Source organism: Gorilla gorilla, chromosome 20, assembly GCF_029281585.2.
Source record: "Gorilla gorilla gorilla isolate KB3781 chromosome 20, NHGRI_mGorGor1-v2.1_pri, whole genome shotgun sequence".
Classification (NCBI taxonomy): Eukaryota; Metazoa; Chordata; class Mammalia; order Primates; family Hominidae; genus Gorilla; species Gorilla gorilla.
Genome location: NC_073244.2, coordinates 68,388,694 through 68,402,739, shown reverse-complemented (window position 1 = coordinate 68,402,739; position 14,046 = coordinate 68,388,694). Strand labels below are relative to the sequence as shown.

Here is a 14,046-nt window from a genome sequence, read left to right as displayed (position 1 = left end):
AGAAAGAAGGATCGCTTGAGCCCAGGAGGTCTGCACCACTGTGCTCCAGCCTGGACAACAGAGCGAGATCCTGTCTCTAAAAAATGAAAACAAGTTACAATGGTAAATTTCATGTTTTGTATATTTTACTACCATTTCAAGACTTTTTAAAAGATGTGTGTTACCCACATGTGGCAAACAGTGACTTTTTCAGGGAACAGCATGATGAAATGGTCAGAGATGTTCTTGGGGAAAATGAGTCTGAGCCACACAGCAGTGGGAGGCAGCACAGCACCGTGGTTAAGCAGCCGAGTCACGCAGCCCAGGATCCGTAACCCACCGTCACCGCTGGGATGCCCAGCCTTGACCTAGTTACCTAACCTTTATACCTCAGTCAAGTGCTGATGAATAATACTTGCCTTGCGAAGAAGTTGTGGGGAATAACTACACATAACACATTGAAAAGTGCTGCTCTGGTGCCTCGCGCCTGGCACCTAGAAAGCTCTTTGTAAATTTCCGTCACTGTCATCACCATCCTCATCATGGCATTACATGAATGCCTGATTCGAGGAGGGATTGGTTTCCATGAGACACCCCATCTATTTGAAGATGATGGTAATATAGCTATTTTTTTCCAGTTCTTGAGTTTAAAAAAAAAAGATGGTCAAAAGCTGAGAGTTGATCCATGGCTAAGAGTGGACCTCCCTTGGCAGAGATGAGAACAGGGGCAAAACAGAAGGGGTCAAATGTGAAACAAGACTGTTACGTTTCAGTGCTGTTGAGATGAGATGCCAGGAGCAGAAGATCCAGTGGGCATTGTTGGGCAGCAGTGGAGGCACCGAGAGGAGAGGAAAAGAAAGAAATTAATAACGCCTTCTTCCTAGCTCCTCCCACCCTGTGGTTCTCAAAACAGATCTTCCCCAAAAAGAGAAATAAAGTGTCTTCCAGATTAATGCGATAGGCTGGGGCCCAGGGTGGGTGACTCGAGATGCTTCTTTGAGACTTTACTCCTTTAGAGATGCATTAATCCAGGTGGACAGAAGCCCCAGGTATTCAGTTTCTGTGGGGATTCATCTTCCAGAGATTAGGAAGATACTAGAGCATCCCTTTGAGTCTCCAGGGTTCTCTCTCATTTCTCCCCCAAGGGTCATGAGGGAGCTTGAGGAAGGAGCAAGGCGCCCCTCTTTGGTTCTCTTCTCAATGGCCCTCCCAACAAATATGTACAACTCAATGCTTTCTTGTCTTCTGGGGCAACAGTCCTGTGAGCTCGGGGACGTGATATGCCAAGGGCTCACATACTCAGTCCTGCATGTAGCCCCAGACCCACCGTATCCCAGACACACCCTCGCGGCTCTCCACACAATCTGGGGCTTGCAGCCTACCCTGAAACCCCTTCAGAGAGGGGAGCAGCAGATGGAGGGTCCCTCTCAACTTGTGTTCTACATTGAGAAGAACTATCCAAAGATTCCCTTCTTTGGATAGTTGCCTCTTCTTCCCAGCACCTGAAAACTTCCAAGTGACCCATAGGAAAGGAAAAATAACTTACTTTTTACTGGAGGAAGTAGCAGAACCAGCATTCGGGGAGTCAGTGTGGAGAAGAGTGAGCAAGAGAATAGAATCAGCAGTATAGGACATTCAATTATTCCTCCATTCAGTATCGTAAAACTGTTTTAAACTGTTTGTGTATTTATATTTCATAGAGAAGGGGGTCTCCCTATGTTGCCCAGGCTGATCTTAAACTCTTGGGCTCAAGCCTTCCTCCCACCTCAGCCTTCCAAAGTGCTGGGATTATAGGCATGAGCCACCATGTCCAACCCAAAGAATCACCATTTGGGAAGCAAACTCAAGAGCTTAGAGTTCCATCACAGACATCCTCCTTCTTTAGATATGAAGTAGGGTCCTAGGCCCTAATTTTGAACAAAGACCCTGAGAAGCACTGCTCTAGCTCAGAGGTCAACAAATGTCTGACCGCTAAAGGGTCAGACACTAAATAGTGTAGGCTTTGCAGGCCACATGGCCCCAGTCACAACTATGCAGCTCTGACATTAGAGCACAAAGACAACTACAAATAATACCTAAATGAATGGGTGTGATTGTGTGTCAATAAAACTTTATTTATAAAAACAAGCAGTGGGCCTTTCTGGAGTTTGCTGAGTCCTCCTTTATCTCAGTAGTTCTCAAACCATCTGAGCCAAACCATCAGAAGCACCTGAGAAACCTTTTGAAAGGACAGATTCCTGGGACCCACCCCTTGGTATTATGCAGAAGGTCCAGGTAGAACAAAGAAATCTGTCTTTTTGAAAAAGTTTCAGATAATTAGCCAGTTTGGGGAAACCACTCTTTATAACTTGGGCTCCATTTGACCAGTGCTCTTGGGAGAATTCAGTTATATAATAGAGGCAGGTTCTCCAGTATTCATTTTCTTCAACTCCTTCTAATGAGCAAAAATAACATGAATTAGAGGTACAAGAAACATTTGTGAGGGTCAGAAGTGGTGGCTCCTGCCTGTAATCCCAGCACTTTGGCAGGCTGAGATGGGAAGATTGCTTGAGCCCAAGAGTTCAAGATCAGCCTGAGCAACATGGTGAGACCCTGTCTCTACAAAAATGTAAAATATTAGCTGGGTATGGTGGTGTGCACCTGTAGTCTCAGCTACTCAGGAGGCTGAGGCAGGAGGATTGCTTGAGCCTGGGGGGTCTAAGTTGCAGTAAGCTATGATTGCACTACTGCACTCCAGCCTGGGCAACAAAGTGAGAACCCATCTCAAAAAAACCCAAAAACAAACAAACAGACCACCACACACAAGAGAAACATTTGTGTCGTCCAACTATGTGCCATACAGTTTTCTAGGACATGTACTAAAAGATGGACAAGTCTTTGGCCTCGAGGATCAGTACTCATGGGAAGAGGGGTCTCTCTTCGTCTTACCCGAACTAGAGTATAAATACGTCTGTCTTCCGAAGAGACTGCTCCACCATCTTTCTTCCTTGAAATTTCCCCTCCCCTCTGTAAAGGGCCTGGCCCCTTTCTCTCCCCCAGACTATCACTTTTCCTTTGGAGGAATGAATGGGGTAAGCTCCCTCGCATTGGAGCAATTTCTACACCAAATAAAAAAAGACATAGCTTACACTTAGTGAGGTGCTGAAGCTAGCTTACAAGAGATAATTACTAAAATTTAGGAATTGTCCAATGCAGCTCTCAGACCCTTAGCATCCTGAAATCAGGCATGGTCAGAGTATTTACACCATGGGAAGTGGCAGTCGCTACAAACCAGGGCTCCCTTTCCCACTCTCCCCTTGCAGAGGTGGTTGTTAGACATTTACCAGCACAGCATAGCTTAGATTCTTTGGCAGAATCTGTACTGATGATGCTCCTGATGCCAGGCGAATGGCTAAACACTGGGGCCTGGACCAACCCTTCCCTGGCATTTTCTTAAAGGAGTTTGAAGGCCCAGCGGTGGTTATGAGAATCTAATTTCAGAGACAAAAACTGTCACAGTACTTACTTTCTTTTTCTGTCCTATCTGGAGGCGAGAATGTAGGCAGCCCAGGTTGCAATAGAGGGGCAGAGTAGAGAGAGAAATCAACATTAAGACACGGGTCCCAGACACCACTGACTAAGCATCCCTGACCAGTCAGAGGAGAGCAGAGGTGGAAATGCTACTGGAGATGAGGCAACCCAACTCACTCATTTTACAGGTGAAGACACAGACTTAAGCACTCAGTCACGCCTTCTAACAAATGTTTATGAGGCATCTCCTATGTGCTGGGCATCACGCAAGGTATGGAGGGTGCAGTGGAAAGCAAGGCAGGCCAGACCCAGCTGCTCAGGGAGCTCACAGACTAGTCAGAGAGAAGCAGACAGCAAAAGCATCAAAAGTGGGGTTTCATTGGGATGAGTATTCTGGGTAGACCTGCTGGGTTCCATGGGAACCTATAAGGGGGCGATGGTTGCTGACCTTGCGGGGACACCAGGGGAGGCATCTTGAGGGAAGTGATGTTGTGTCTGAGACCTGGAAGATGAGCAGGGGTTAGCTGGGTGAAGAAATTTGGAAGAGGAGGCAGGAAAGTGTCGTAGACAGAGGGAACAATGTGGGCGTCTTCCTGGGCGGGATGGAGCCTGCAGCTGCGGGGGGCTTGAAGGAGCCCACCTCAGGGGCATGATGGTAGGTGATCATGGTACAAGACGTGGCTGGAGAGTATCTGGAGCTCAGTGATGCAGACCCCTGTGGGTCAGCTTAAGGGCCTCAGCCTTCATCCTAAGAACAGCGGACACCATGGACCCATTTGGGCCTGTGCTCCCATCTTGGCTCTGCCACACCAGCCTCGTGACCATCAGCAACTCACTCCATCTCCTTGTGCCTCAGTCTCCTCATCAGAAAAGTGGAATCATAAATGAGAGACCCACCCTCCTGGTCTGCCCAGAACTGAAGGGGTTCCCAGGATGCGAGAGTTTCAAAGCTAACACTGGAAGTGTCCTGGGACGAGCTGGTCACTGTAGCTTTTGTGGCATTTACACCTCTTAGAGGGGTTATAAGGATTAAAAGAATCCCTGCAAAGGGATACTTGGAAATCCATTGGCTGATTTAAGGTGCTGAATGAATCTACTGTTAGTGGCCACCTTGCCTCTGATGCTCTGCCTCCTTCCAGCCCTCAGTTTCCCCACCTGTTTAATGACTCAGATGATTTCTAGCCCCATGAGTCTGTGACTCCCTCCACATCCGCCTCAACTCCCTGCCGTTATTATACCTGACAGTGGCTACATTCGATTGGTACTTGGTTTCGTGGCAGGCACTTCACATGTGGAATAAGAACGTTTTGCTTTTTATAAAGTCTGGCTGCATTCCAAGGAGGAAGCTTCTGGTGCACAGAGGGCTGATATTTATGGGTTAGGTGGATTTGGGGGGATGGGAGTGGGGGAGAACTGAATTATTGTGCTTGTTAAAAGCAGGAGACTGTGTAGCTCCGCAGGCAATGTGGGAGGGAGGAGAGGCGGGAAGGGAAGAAAAGGAGAGGTGAGCAGAGTTGGTAAGGTGAGGAACCATGTGCTCGAGTCTGGACTGACTGTTCCTGACACTCTCCGTCAAAACTCAGTCATAGGTTTCCGTAAAATGTTTCCCACAACACATTTCTTGGGGGAACCCCCGGAGGAGAGTTCTACTTCCAGGTCGATGGGCAAGGAGGAGAGTTCCACTTCCAGGTTGATGGGAAAACAGAGAAAGTGCATGGTGGTTTCACCACCTAAGATGGACAAAACTCAGAAACTGTCATCACAGGAGTAACAGAAACCACAAGGAAGACTTTGGACTCCAGAATCCATGGAATGGTGGGGGTGGGAGGGAGTCAAATCCACTTTCACCAGCTCCCTAATATCTGAGTGTTTCTGGCATTTTATCATAATCTCACAACCACACTGTGCAGTGCGTGCTGCGAATCCTGGTTTACTGGGAAGAAAACAGACTTGTCCTGGGTGGTGTGTGCTGGTAAATAGTGGAGCCAGGTGGAAATTCCAGATATGGATGTATTGGGAAGCCCCGCTAGCATTCGCTCTGCCGGGCATCTCTAGCAGTGAGAGATGAGTGCTTAGTGACGCCGAGTAGATCTCAGGTGGACACAGATTCAGCTTGAACTCCTTGGGTACCACATGGTGAGAAAGGTTTTCTCCCTCCAATTTTCTTTCAACTGGAGAGAAATTCTCAAAATGGCACTAACGCATCTTTAACTCATAACACTTGCTAGTGTTTATTTCCACCGAACAGCGAGAACAACCTTCACACAAAGAGCCTTGGCAGAAAACGGTGTCTCGTTATAATTTAATCACGTTTTGTTCTCATGATATTTATCTTCACAGTTGTCTCCTCCTTATGAGGCTGACCACTTACTCAAGCGGTATAAAGCAACTTTTTCAAGTTTATTGACTTAAGGAGAAAGCTGTGCGTCCATTTGAAGAATGGGAGGCGTGAGGGTTCTGGCGGTGCATAGATGCAGCAAGAACACCTGTTGGGGTTCAGTCCGTCTGTGAAAAAAATATGGGGGGCAGTGTTTTTTGGCCACCACATTATCAAAAATAAAAAGTTTGGGCCAGGTGTGGGGCTCACACCTGTAATCCCAGCACTTTGGGAGGCCGAGGCAGGAGGATCATGAGGTCAGGAGTTCAAGACCAGCCTGGCCAACATGGTGAAACCCCATCTCTACTAATAATACAAAAATTAGCCGAGCGTGGTGACGGGCGCCTGTAGTCCCAGCTACTCGGGAGGCTGAGGCAGGAGAATCGCTTGAACCCGGGAGGCGGAGGTTGCAGTGAGCTGAGATCGCACCACTGCACTTTAGCCTGGGCAACAGAGCGAGACTCCGTCTCTAAATAAATAAATAAAAAGATAATATCCCATGCTGCTGAAGGTGTGGGGAAACAAGCATTCCCACAGGCTATATATGAAGATGCAAATTTGTTAAACATCTGTCCAGATTTAAAAGGCAGATACCCTTTGACCCAGCCATTTCCCTTTTAGGAACTTAACAGATAGGAATTTGCAAAAATAAAAAAGCAATGACTGGATAAGGATTTCCATTATAGCGCTGTTTATAATAACATCAAAACAAAAGAAAACAAAACTGGGCTGGGCGCGATGGCTCATGCCTGTAATCCCAGCACTTTGGGAGGCCAAGGCAGGCGGATCACGAGGTCAGGAGTTCGAGACCAGCCTGGCCGACATAGTGAAATTCTGTCTCTACTAAAAATACAAAAATAATAATAATAATTTAAAAATTAAAACAAACAAAACAAATCAAAATATGTTAGGAATCCCAGTCAACGGGGTGAAAGGAAACAACTAAAAACATATATGTTAGGAAAAAAACTAAATGTACATGAACCAGAGGCTCATTAAATTATGGGAGTACACACGAAGCATTTTTCAGGTATTTGAAAGAGGTAAAGTTATATCACTAAAACACATAGTAGTTTTAACTTGAAGAGTTAAGGATGTACATACATGTGTGTGACTATTTCTGGGGAGAATACACGTGAGACTAGAAATGGTGCTTGCTTCTAGAGAGCAGAGCCGGGAATGTGGTGAAGAGAATGATTTTGACTTTCATTTTATGTTTCCTCGATATTTTCCCATGTGCATATGCTATTCATAAAACTTAAAAAAACTCCACAGCATAATAATTATTAGGCAAAATTCTAGCTGTAACCTTATATAGCAATAAAGATTTTCATTACATCAAAGTTCAAACAAAACATGTGCTTGGATAATACCTGAAGTGTTCTTTAGACTCTACCTAAAAGCATAAATGACTCAATTAGTCTACATTACCTTGCGGACAAGAGAAAGACCAGGTTTAAAAGATATAATCCTGACATTTACCATCCGGTGACAGTCTGCTCATGAGACCTGAGGAAGAAGACATAACACATGATGTGCAAATGCCGCAGAAAGAAATATTCCTGATTAATGGATTTCCCCCAGTTCAACAGATGTAACAAACTCTTCTTCAGGAAGTGTGGCTATAATGCCTCAGTCATGATGCCTCATTATTCCCACTTAATCCCCGTTCCTACCTCTATCAGTCATAGCAAGGCCAGGCACAGTGGCTCAGTCCTGTAATCCTAGCACTTTGGGGGCTGAGGTGGGTGGATCACCTGAGGTCAGGAGTTCAAGACCAGCCTGGACAACATGGCCAAACCCATCTCTACTAAAAATACAAAAATTAGGCAGGCATGGTGGTGGGTGCCTGTAATCCCAGCTACTCAGGAGGCTGAGGTTGGAGAATGGCATGAACCCGGGAGGCAGAGGCTGCAGTGACCCACAATTGCGCCACTGCGCTCCAGCTTGAGTGACAGAGCAAGACTCTGTCTCAAAAAAAAAAAAAAAAAAAAAAATTACAGTAAGCAGCAAGCATCACTTGTCTCTAATCTAATTTCTGTTTACTTATCTCTGTTTCCCACCAGACTTTGAGTTTATAAAGAATGAGCATATCAGATCCACCTCTGGGCTCCCATCGCCCAAGCATGAGTCCAGGCACAGACTAGATACTCAGAAATTCTTGCTCAAAATCCTTGCACCATATTTTTCTCATCTAAAACCCACCAATGAATACACACAATCTAACCCAGGTGTACATTCTAGAGCAAAGCCCCAAATTTCCCGCCAAAGTGCACAGTCCAGGGGCATTGTGAAGTGGCAAAGTACTTACCTACGATCCCTGATGGCATCCAGGAGAGTCAGCATGGTGGCGAAGGTTACATGCGTGGTCCAGAATGTTGTCCCCAAGAGGTCACAAAGACGAAGCCATAATTAGAAAACCAAAAACGAGGTCAGATGCTGGGGGCTGAGAACAGATTGGGAAGTAGAATCCACAAGGGGTCATGCATGGTGAGCAGTCAGGGACTAAGACTCAGAACGCTGTGAGATTATTGAGGACCCTCGTGCATTTGATGCAGGGAAGAGCGTCCAAAGTGGAGAAAGAGGTTGGGACAGCAATCATGAACCGTTCTTCATTCATGCTAGGAACAGAAGAAAAGTTGATCCTTTATTGCCTCTAGAAAGAGGAGCCAAGCTCTGTCCTTCTATTTACCCCACGCCAGCCCTTTGAGATCAGATATTGTCCCTATGTTGCTGGTGAGGACAGGTGAACCTCCAAGGAATTACGTGATTTGCAGAGACCTGTGCAGCTGGCGAGTGAAAAAGCAGGAACTCAAACTCAGATCTCTCTGACTTCTTCTAGAAGTCTCCATTTCCTCATCTGCAAAACGGGAACGTTAACTGGGGCGAGGCTTGCTACGTATTGAAGAATCCCACTGGGTTTGCTAGTGGAAAGTGCTGTATTTATGGAGCTCGCAACACCTTTCTTGGTATCACTGAAAATCGTCTGGTAGTTAATGCCTAACGTTGTTGGGAATATTGATGTGGGCATTGAATGGCTGATATCCAGGCTATACATTTTACTCAGTGGGTGGCCTTGGGATGATGAATGAACTCTCTGTGCTCTTTAAAATGGAGATATTATTTCCTGTTTGGAGCTGTGTCAATAAAGAAGGAAGATAATGCAGGTTGAGTACTTAGCCTAGCTCCTGGCTCAAGGTAACATTTAGTAAAGTTAGAAATAGTAATATGAAGTAAGTAATAATAATGATGATAATAGTATTGGATTCATACATAAGGGTGTGTACGTGTGTGTGTGCGGTGGGGGCAGGGACATGGAATCAGAAAGGTGGTAAAGTCTGGATTTATGGAGTTGAAAATGTTTTGCAACCGTAAGTTCATTTAACCTTGCAAAGTAGGCACAGAGAGGTGAAGTGACTTCTCTAAGATTGCCCCACCTAGGAAGGAGCAGAATTAGGCTCCGAATGCAAAGGTGCCTAATGTGGGCCTTGTCCCCTTTCTGCAAGTCATCATCTCACTTCCTGACCTAGCCTTCTGCCCCCGAGTCTTGCAAACTCAGTGACAAAGCCGTGGTCTCATTCCACCTAACTTGTTCCAGATTGCTATCTCTAGGAATTATTAAATAGGCAGCGATGATGGTGGCTTTTACTACCTGACCTCAGAAAGCAAAGATGTAAGTCATTGTGTCTAACCAAATATTATTATCGATGTCAGGTAGACCTGAATTGAGCTCTCAGACCTAATAGCTTTCCTTGAGCCTTGTGCGGACCATGAAAGAGTGCTCAGTTTCTGGACAAGTGGCTTTGAGGGGAGACAAGTAAAAGGGCTTTTGTTGTTGTTGTTGTTCATCAAAGGACAATTCCACACTTGGTTTTACTAGTTCCGCTATTAGAAGCTAAGCTGTGAACAGACCAGAGAAGAAACATAAGTCGAAGTTCAGCAGCAATGATCCCTTTTGGACAAAGGCAAACAGACCCCAAAGGGAAAGAGATGGAATGAGAAGCTTACCTTTCAGCACTGTTGGCAGGCAAGCAGCAGGAAGGACAGGACCGATGGTAGCCAGTGGGAACCATATTGCCAATGAAGGTTCAGAGAGAATATGAAAGGAATTAAGTCATCCTTGGTACCTCATTGCACCCCATAGGTCCTGAGATAGGTTAGGGAACCAGAATGCGGAGCTGCAATTCATTCTAAGTGCATTGGACCCCTTTGGAGGCACATTTACCCTGAAGTCAGAAACTTCAGGGGTACCAGTGGCCTGGGGAATCCAGACCCTCCCTTCTCCACCTGAATTTCTAGCATAAGGAAGGTCTCCATAATAACCAAGTGTCATCTCCACTTCTTAACCGGAGACTGGATGTTAATTGTGGGAAAGGAAGACATCTTACCCACCCTGTACCATATTTTTCTCATCTAAAACCCACCAATAAATACACACAATCTAACCCAGGTGTATATTCTAGAGCAAAGGCCCCTAGATTGTGGTAGGTCATTGATCCTACTGAAAATCTGATCAAAGCTATTTCCCAGAACACCACACAGGTTCTCTTTCTCTCTGACAGCACACCCAGTTTTAGACCTAATGACAGAGGCTTGTTGGCCTCCTCAAAGTCCATCCAGTAGCACCCTTCCCACCCCGGGCAATCTGCAGATTCTGGGTGAAGAGGTCATGTTTGAATTGAGGACATCTGAATCTGCCCTAGGTTGAATGTGATCGTCAGCAGTTTTGCCTCTCTCTTTCATTCCCTTCCTTCTCTAGGTTGAAGGCCGGGCTCCCCATTTATGTAGGGAGAAGGAGATATGACTTACAGTTGACTGGAAGGGGCAGCAGAGCCAGGAGCCAGTGAATCAACATGGAAAATGCAAGGAAGAGAGTAGAATTAATATTAACATCATCATCCATCTCTGTTAATTTTTACATGCATTTCTTTATTCCTTCATGGAACATTTATTTGCCTGTTGTTATATGGAGTGCGATCTTTATATGGGACACTTTTTTTATGTAGTTTGTCACATAAATTTGACAAAGATCAATACAGCGATAGCCTTGTAGTGGCACGAGTGTTAGAAACCCTTCTTTAACTTTGCAGTTTCAGAAATTAATCTTACAGATATATATTTATATAAATACGTAAATGTATATGTGTACATACTCACACACTGTTGACCCTTGAACAGTACAGGTTTGAACTACATGGTTACACTTATACTTATCCACTTAGATGTGGATTTTCTTCTGCCTCTGCCACCCCTTAGAAAGACCAACCCCTCCCCTTCCTTCTTCTGGTCAGCCTACTCACTGTGAAGATGACAAGGATGAAGACCTTGATAATGACGCACTTCCACTTAATGAAGAGTAAACATATTTTCTCTTTCTTAATAACATTTTCTTTTCTCTAGCTTCCCTTATTGTAAGAATCAGCATGTAATATATGTAACATACAAAATATATGTTAATCTACTGTTTATGTTATTAGTAAGTCTTCTGGTCAACAGTAGGCTATTCGTAGTTAAGTTTTGGGGAAGTCAAAAGTTATATGTGAATTTTCAACTGCACTGGAGGTTGGTGCCCCTAACTCTCACATTGTTCAAGGGTCAAATGTGTATGTGTTATGGTTTGAGTGTGTACCCCAAACAGCATGTGTTGGAAACTTAATCCCAAATGCAGCAGTGTGGTGGGGCCTAATGGGAGGTATTTAGGTCACAAGGGCTCAACTTTCATGAACAGATAAATGCTGGTTATAAAAGGGCTGAAGCTCTGAGCTCTCTGTTTCTGTTTCTGTCTCTCTCTCTGTCCTTTCATCATAGGATGACACAACAGGAAGGCTCTCACAAGATGCCAACCCCTCAATCTTGGACTTCTCAGCCTCCAGAAACATGAGCCAATAAATTTCTATTCATTATAAATTATCCAGTCTCAGGTATTCTGTTATGGCAGCCCAAAACAGACTACGACAGTGGTTATATCTAGATGATAAAGAAATATATATCTATATATAGATATAATTCTACATATTTCCATGTATAATCCTACAGATATAAATATATAGATCTACATTGATATATATCCTATATGTCTAATTTCATGTAAGCTGAATTTTTCTTTGAAGGATTGTTTAAAAGAGCAAACTACTGAAAACAACCTGAGTGGCCATTAGTATGTGACTGGTCAAACAAATTGTGGACTTCCATACAAGAAATATTATTCAGCCAAAAACATATAAATAAGAGGTTGAGGATGCTCCTTATGAACTGACACAGAGTCATCTTCTGGAAGTAGTGAAAAAAGTAAGGTGCATACAGAACAGTGCGTATAATACGCTGTCTTTTTTGTAAAAATAGAAACAAGAGGACTTTGAATATATAAATACACATTTGTTTCTACTTGCATAAAATATCTCTGGAAGGATCTGGAAGAAATAATTAATATCAGATTCTTTCGGGGAAGGGAAATGAGTGAATAGGTTGGGAAGGAGTTTTTTCCAGTATAACCTTAAGAACTTCTTTAATTCTGAACCCTGGAAATCTTATTTTAAATGAAAATAACATGATGTTTTAAATTGAATAATTAGTAATTTAAATGTAATTAAAGTTTATGTAAATACTATTTTGTTAATTGAAATATTAATAAAATAATTTAACATAAAACATTTTAATTAAAACAGCATAATATTTTAAATTGAAATAAAAACAGTGTGGATCATGAGATGTTTGCATTTGTTTAGGTTTAGAAGGTTCAGCTTTTGAAGATAGGAAGGAACTAACATAGGCTAGCTTTTTAGGTATAAAAACCCCAAAATGTTATCTTCAGGCATTTTAGCTCACCAAGTCTGGTGTGGGGATTAAATATTTTTAAAGTTTCCCACGTGATTCTCATGATGATGGTCCAGTGTGAGGATTCAGAGCTTTGGAAACCTCAGACCCCATATGGGACACTTACGATTTTGAAAATTAAATTGCATGATGTATTTTAAATTCTCAGTACATGCTAAATGCTTAATTAATATTGGTTCCTTTTATCTCCTTTCAACCTGAAATAATAGCATTAAATTATGTTCTCACAGTCTTTTCCATTTTGCAAGGCTCTTTCCATTTATTTAGTCCTACTGAGCGCTAGGAATTTTGCTAGGCTATAGGAATAAACAGATTGAGTAAAGTACAGTCCCTGCACTCTAGGAACTTACAGTCTTGCAGTCTAGTAGGGGTGGAAAAAAAAGAGATCTTTTTCCCTTCCGTGTGACTTGGAGCAGAAATTCTCAAAGTATCATCCAAAGACTACTTGGTGGGGGTGGGAGGTGGTCCCTGAGACCCTTTCAGGGGATGTGATGGTTGATTTGGGGTGTCAGCTTGACTAAGGCACCCATATAGCAGTAAGACATATTTATTCTCAATGCTTCAGTAGGCGCTGAGTCCATCCGTCTTCTGCTGAAAGGGAAGCCTGAGTGGTTTGGCATTTGATTAGAATGTTTGGGCTGCCCCAGGTGTGTCTGTGAAGGTGTTTCTGGAGGATATTGGGGTGTGAGTTGGAAGACTAGGTAGGGAAGATCCACCTTCACGGTGGGTGAGCACCATCCAGTTGGATGGAGGCCCAGCTGAAGCCAAGAGGTGGAGTAAGGGTCAATTCTTGCTCTCCCTTCTGCAGCTGGGATGCCCTTCTCCTGGCTTTGGATATCAGAACTCCAGGTACTCCAGCTTTTGGGATTCTAGGAATTGAACCAACAGCTCCCTGAGCTCCTTGGCCATTGGCCTCAGACTGAGAGTTAGTTAGACCATCCATCAGCTTCCTTGGTTCTGAGGCCTTCAGACTTGGACTGAGCCACACTACCGGCCCTCCTGGTTCTGCAGCTTGCAGACCCCACAACTGAGTGAGCTAATTCCCCTAAGAAATTTGTTCTCAAATATCTCTATCAATATCTCTATCTATATATATATCTATATGTATATCTTCATGGTTCTGTCTCTCTGGAGAACTCTGCCTAAAACGGGTCTGCATGATCTTCCCTTTTCCAACTCCTTATCTGTGTGAGATTAGATTTTCATTTGCTTCAACCAAAATAGCACATTGTGGCTGGGCGGGGCGGCTCACGCCTGTAATCCCAGCACTTTGGGAGACCGAGGTGGGCAGATCACTTGAGGTCAGGAGTTCAAAACCAGCCTGGCCAACATGGTGAAACCTTGTC

The 14,046-nt window shown here is 44.1% G+C and overlaps 1 protein-coding gene across 20 annotated transcripts in view; it reads left to right on the top strand.

The window, feature by feature from the left end:
- ZSCAN5A (zinc finger and SCAN domain containing 5A) overlaps positions 1–14,046 on the top strand; it is a 92,526-nt gene that overhangs the window by 22,809 nt on the left and 55,671 nt on the right. The window lies entirely within an intron of this gene.